We start from the raw sequence: 7,318 nt of genomic DNA on the forward strand, positions 1-7,318 counted from the left end.
TAGGGTCGGGAGACACGTCGGAGCAGCCATCCATCTATCGCTGACGTGTGGGCCGTTTTATTTCATGATTTTATACGCGGTGCTGCCAATGACAAATGGGGCCGCTCTATAGGGCTGCCGCAGCCAATGACCAGTGGGGTCGTATATTTTTCAAGAAAACTCATATATTGCCGCTCTGTGGTGCCTCCGCAGCCAATGACCAGTGGGGTCGTCTATTTTTCAGGAAAACTCACATATATTGCCGCTCTGTGGGGTTGCCGCAGCCAATGACCAGTGGGGTCGTCTATTTATTTAGAGAAAATCATATATTGCCGCTCTGTGGGGCCTCCGAAGCCAATGACCAGTAGGGTCGTCTATTTTTCAGGAAAAGACACATATTGCCGCTCTGTGGGGCTGCCGCAGCCAATGACCAGTGGGGTCGTCTATTTATTTAGAGAGAAAAAATCATATATTGCCGCTCCGTGGGGCCTGCGCAGCCAATGACCGAGTGGGGTCGTCTATTTTTCGGGAAAACTCACATATTGCCGCTCTGATATATGTCTTTAGAGAATATCATAGAGAGAAGCAACAAGTTCGCTAATTAATTATTCTTAAGCTAGACCGGAGAACCGCTGGCAGCTCGTTCCCCACCGTCGGATGGAGCAGCCATCGCCGGCGCCTCGTCGCGCCGCCGGCTACGTCCCCGGCGGCGTCGGACGAACTGCGGCGCTGCACGTCAACCACGGCTCCAACACTTCTTTCGTCCGCACGCATTGTACCCACCGCGAGAAAGTCCGCCGCAAGCGGATCCGCCGCCCACGACGACCGGGATTTGTTCCGCGCACCAATTGGTATAGCTTGGTAAGACCTCCGCTTCTGCCTCCCCCGCCCCCTAATCGATTCGGTTCCCGTAATTTATTGGAGTTTGCAGGTACGAAATAGTCCTCAATGTCTGGTCGTAGCGGGTACACCGGCGAGGGTGGCGATTCGATCATGTCGTGGCCACGTTCTACTTCTCCTACCTCGTCGGAAGTGCAGGTATCTAGCTTCAGCTCTCTATACTACCGTTGAATTTGAAGTTCCGCCATGGCCTGGTTGGAGTGATTTCAGTTGTTCTTTTTTCCATTATTGTTACGGTTAGCCAGGCAAGCCGATGATCCATGGTACATTGCATACAAAGATGAATCAACCCAGTGGTGTAGCCAGAGGATGGATTTGGAGGAGAAGGTGGCCAATTTAGGTGATGAATTGGCCCGTAAAAACCTGGTGATATTCGAGCTGAAGCGTATTGTGGAGGAAGAAAAGAAGAATTCAGAGCTTATTCGCAAGGAGAAGTTGAGAGTTGAGACGAGATCTTGCCGTATTTGATCAAGTGGTAGAAAATCTAGAACATGAACTTAAAGTGATGGGAGAGGAGAAAAGTAGATTCATCTGTGCAGTTTTATTAGGTGTCATCCCTGTCCTAGCAGTTATGTGGTTCTGGTAGACGATTTAGTATAGAATTGTTATTCAGTAGATGGCTCTAACCACTGTATTTTGGTGTGGATCTAAGCATTGTATTTTGGTGTACAATTTCCTACTTGTGCTAAGTAATGCGCACGATAATTTTAGCATGCATGAACATTTTATAAAAGTGAAGGGATCCCAAAAGTGAAAGCATGTACCAGCCTCCGGATCAAATACATATCAATATCTTCCCAATCAAGTTGGGCTAGAATTCAAATCATACATACGGATGTACATGGACACATCAAGAACGTGGAGAAGCTTTTTTTGAGACGGAGGTAGTAGTTCGAACAATTTTATCCCAATTGGAAATTGAAAAATACAAATTTATCATAATTTATCCCAATTTGCGGCGTCGAACACGGCCGCGCAGCGATGGGCAAGAAAGGCCGGGACGACGGGCGGCTGAGGGGTGGTCATCTGCGCCATCCGCCGTTGAAGCGATGTTATCGGCGATGGCTTCAATGTTCGTGGCATCGATGACCATTGTCGGAACCGCCGCTGTCTTGGTGTACTTCATCAGCGACGGATCTGCGGAGGGCTGGATCGGCGGCTTTGCAGCGCGGTTGTAGACGATGGCTTCAATCTTCGTGGCATCGATGACCATTGTCCGAACCGCCGCTGTCTTGGTGTACTTCATCAGCGACGGATCTGCGGAGGGCTGGATCGGCGGCTTTGCAGCGCGGTTGTAGACGATGGCTTCAATCGTCTTGGCATCGATTCGCACTCTCGGCACCGGAAGTGAGACATCAACAGGCTCCGACATTGAAGGCTGGGTATGTGCCGTCGAAGCGATGTTGTAGGCGATGGCTTCAATGTTCGTGGCATCGATGACCACTGTCGGCACGGCCGCCGTCTTGGTGTTCTTCATCATTCAACGGATCTGAGAATAGAATCGAAAGTGAGACAGAGAGAGACATTTCAACTATTTCTGACGGTTAGATCCTCACCGGCACTCTTAGATCCACGGCGCACGCACGGTTAGATCCGCGCCGCCGCACGCCGCCGCACGCACGGTTAGATCCGCGCCGCCGCACGCCACCGCACACACGGTTAGATCCGCGCCGCCGCACGCCGCCGCACGCACGGTTAGATCCGCGCCGCCGCACGCCGCCGCACGCACGGTTAGATCCGCGCCGCCGCACTCCGCCGCACGCACGGTTAGATCCGCGCCACCGCGACCGCCGGAGTAAGAGAGGAAATACGAGAGAGGAAGATGCGACTGCCAGGGTTGGTAGGTATGTGCTCTGCTCTTGTCTCCGTATGCGTCCATCGTGGTAGAGAGAGCGATACAGGCCGTCCGATCATAAATGATCGAACGGTGCAAGCGTTCGTTGAGCTTTCAACCAACCAAGATCCGTGTGACATACATCTCGACCAATCGAGAGATCAGCCGGTGAGTACAAGTTAGGAAAGCTGAGTAGAACTAAGAGGGGGAAAGTGATGAAATGTTTATCGGAAGGGCAAAGCTGAGTAGGACTGAGTAAAACAAGTGGGCCCGGAGGAGGAAAGCTGAGTAACACTAAGTAAAACAGGGGCACCCAAATAATAAAGGGACTAATGGAAATTGAAGCTTTTGGCATAAAAATTGTAAAATTGTGTTATTTGAACAATATATTACATTTTGGCCGACTAGATATTGTTTGCAACTCAAAGATACACAAGTGTGACGAATTTGGACTCATTTGGACAAAGTTTGTAAGCATAGTGGGTATTTGGGAGGTGTATTGAGTAGAAAGCCCTGCATCTTCATATCTAGTAGGTCATGGACTAGGAAGTGGTTTTGAAGCTTTTGGCATAAAAACTTCATATCTCTATATTTCCTTTTCCATTATTATTTCTCTAGGTTGTAGGTAACATAACAAGGCTCCATGGGAAGGTTCCACCATGTTTTGAATTATTTTGAATTGAACCCTAAAACCCTAAACCCTAAAACCCTAAACCCTAGAGAAAATGATAAATGTGGCTTAAATGTGGCATACAAATTGTTCATACAATATCAAATTGTTGAACACAAAGGCATCCCCAATACAAATTGTTCATACAAATTCAAATTGTTCATACAAATTCAAATTGTTCAACACAAAGGCATCCTCAGTACAAAGGGAACCCCAATACAAATTGTTCAACACAAAGGGATCGCCAATACAAAGGGAACCCCAATACAAATTGTTCATACAAATTCAAATTAGTTGTTCAGAATAAAATCTTTCTCTTGCTCCTGGTGTGACTCGCCGGGGCCACCACCTTACTCCGGGTAACCCTACCAGGGATATTACCGGTGTCTACCTTCCTTTTGCCCTCTTTCTTGTTCTTCTTCTTCTCCAAAGCTTGTGCTTTTTCTTACGCCATGTACTCTTCGAAGTTAGCTTCTATCATGGCCTTAGTACTTTCGAGGCATTCTCGACTATACTGTTCCCTCTCCTCTAGACTCATCGGTTGAAGCAATTCTACATCCATCTGTTCCCTCCGCTCTCGATCCATCGGTTCAATCTCCTCATGTTCAATTGCTGCTTCAATCTCCTCTGCATTTGCTGCTTCAATCTCCTCATGTTGAACTGCTGCTTCAATCTCCTCTCGCATTTGCTTGCTTCAATCACCTCATGTTGAGCTCGTTGCTTCAATCTCAAGTTGAATTGCTTGCTTCATTCTCCTCTGCATTTTCTCGCTCCCGCCTGATCTTCCATTCCAAAAGCTGGGTCAAGCTGCATTTTTACAAAGCCTAGCAATGTGTCCAGGGATTCCACAACATTTGCACTTACGTTTTCGAATCGGTGCACCACCTCTGCACTAGCTCGATCCTATTCTTCCTCGGCCTACCTGCCGGTCTAGTCAATACTTGGAGAGTACGAGTTTGAAGCCTGGATCGACTTTCATCCATTGGTCTTTTCCCAACAAGGTAGGAACATTCATAGCATATGCAGCCCTAAATTTGGCAACGAGAGAAATACTCGACACATACTGATCAACTTCACCATCTTCACCCCCTATAACACTCATGAAAAACAATGCGTGTATGCAGGGTATCCCACGGATCTGCCATCCCCTGCAATGGCATGTCCTATCAACCAAACTCACTGGATACCTCCTGATGCGGGGTGGCCTTTGGACACCTACGCCTCAAGACCAACAAGTGCAGCCCCGACTATCATCGACCCTACACCATGGCCAAGGAGTCCCCCAAGTGGACCAACAACACAAACCCCCGCCATATATGTCAAGGTGAACTCCTTCCTCTCGACACTCGACCTCGTCAATACCTTGGATGGAATGCTACCTCATGTCGGTGTGTTACATGCCATTAGGTACAAGAGTCATCGAGGAATCGGAGAGAAGGAACTCCCATGGTGCAAGGAAGAGAGAAGAAGAAGAAGGAAAGAAGAGAAGAAGGAAGAGGAAGAAGAGGCGGGAGGAAGAGGCCCAGCCGGTCCAGAGGCCGGCCAACCGGGCCCCAGGCCGGACAGGCCGGTCCCAGGGCCGGTCAGACCGGGCCCCAGACCGGATCCACCCCGGCGTCGTACCGACGCCAAACCGGGAAACTTTTGCGAACTTCCCGGTTGGCGGCCGGTTGACCGGCCCCTGCACCGGGCTGCCCGGTCTACAGCCCGGTTGAAACCCGGTTGACCGGATTTCACGGGACAGACTCGACCGGAACCGGCCCGAGTCGACCAACCGCGTACCTTTTCGACCCAAGTCGCCTTGTACCTCTATATAAGCACCTAGGTCATCCCCTTTACCCCCTTAGACAAGATTTAGGCTTAGACATGGATTTGAGCTTTGTCTCCCTAGGGTTTCATCCCCTTTGTATCAAGGCTACCCTTGTTGGATGATTGAATTTGGTGTGTGAGATTCTAGTGCTACCCACTCTCTCTCCCACTCCTAGATTCATCTCCCTCACCAATCTCTCCTCTCGGAATTCTACCGCGCGTCTCTTCCGGGTTGATTCTATTGGCGTGGTCCATCGAGCCACGGGGGTAAGTATCGGTTGTATCGGGTTGGTGTGCGTGCGTGAGTTCCTCGTGTTCTTCGTGTTCATCGTGTTCTTCGCGCTCTCCCTCTCTCCCTCCTTTGGATTTCGGGTCAACCGCAAGATCGGGCCACAAACGGGGTCTTAGACCTCATCATATGGTATCAGCAGCCTTTGGTTCCCGCGGATTTGACCCCCCACCCACCCAATTTCGTCTCTAAAATTTTTCCAAAAAATTCCCCAAAAATAGCCCTAATTTGCCTTTGGACGGATCTGCGATTTCGTTGCGTTTTGAGTGGTTTTGGTCCATGGATTCGATGTTATTGTGCTTGATCTACTATTTCCCCAACTTCTAGCCCCCAATTCCATCGTTTTCCTTCGATTTGGGTCAATTTGGACGATTTGGCTCAAGAACACGTGCAGCCGGTTGAGAAATCCGGTCAACCGGGCTGCAGACCGGGCCGGCCGGCGCCAGAGCCGGTCAACCGGGCGCCCAACCGGGCGCCAACCGGGCCAGAACCCGGTCAACCGGGCTGCAGACCGGGCCGGCCGGTCCCAGGGCCGGTCAGACCGGGCCCCAACCGGGCGCCACCACTCCCACCTCCGCCGCCGACCACCACCACTCCTCTCCACCACCGGCAAGCTCCGTCACCCTCCCAAACCACCGGTACACACCACCGCGGCTCCATAACCACCGCCGCAACCGCAAGAGCATCGACACCACCCACCACCGGCTTACCACCGCCACCACCGCCAAGCTACTTTGACCCATTTCTTCCGCTAACTTGTGTTTGCTTGTTCCGGTTTGAGTGCCTTGTTTGTGAAACTAACCCGCAGCTCCGAAGCAAGCGACGACATCCTCGGCACCCCGGACTTGCAACCGTACTCTTGACATCACCGCCATCATCGCAAGTTGTGTGTTCATCACCGCCTAACATCTTAGGTATAACTTGCATTCCCCTTGTAACCCCTCTTCTTTTGCGATCTATCCTATCGAGCATTGCTTATTGAGTGTTGCGAGACATTGCATGTGGCCCCGGTTGTGAGGTGTGTGTGTAGTGTGGAGTCAAGCTTCTAAGCAAACACTCGTGTGGCAAGATAGAAAAAGCGAGCTAACGCTAACATAGAGTGAGAAAAAGCCGCCAAAACACAAAAAGAGCAAAAGTGTGCAAAGTGCCATCATACATACCAAAGTGTACAAAGTGCCACCATAGATACAAAAGAGTGCAAGTGCCACCAAATACAAAAGAGAAAAAGCTTTTAAGCAAAAGAGAGATAAGAGAAGAGAGGCCGCGTGTGAATCTAGTTGTCTCTCCAATTGCAACAAAGCTTTGATCTCTTCTTGTGTTAGTGTGACACCGAGCACCCTTGTTTAAGGGCTTCTTACACTTTTCCGCTCATTCCTTGGTCGCACTAACCCCGTTCATCTCGTGTGTGTGTTCCATATCTTTTCCGTGTTTATAGTGATCAACGCTTTGACATTTGATTTTTGGATTTCCACCACTCTTGACAATACACTTGATTTCGGATTTCGTCTTTTGGCTTTCCACCACACTCACCTACCACCATATTTGCTAGTTTTTGCGTGTGTCCTTGTGTGAGTGCCCGATACAATTGTTCTAACTCTCGGTTTGTTGGATCACCCCAATCTTGTCATACCACGGTAAGGTTGCGAGGTAGTGTTCTTCCACTAACATACACCATATAGATCTTGTCTTGCTATCCCATACCACGACGAGCATCCATAAGGATACAAGGGCAACTATACAAGTCCTTCAACAAGCTACAAGGCTCAACATCTACATCATCGTTGAGGAGGAACAAGAGTCGAGGACGACTCTTCCCCAAGGGGGGGGAGATGATGCG

The sequence above is a fragment of the Lolium rigidum genome, chromosome 3 (genome assembly GCF_022539505.1).
Source record: "Lolium rigidum isolate FL_2022 chromosome 3, APGP_CSIRO_Lrig_0.1, whole genome shotgun sequence".
NCBI classification, from domain to species: Eukaryota; Viridiplantae; Streptophyta; class Magnoliopsida; order Poales; family Poaceae; genus Lolium; species Lolium rigidum.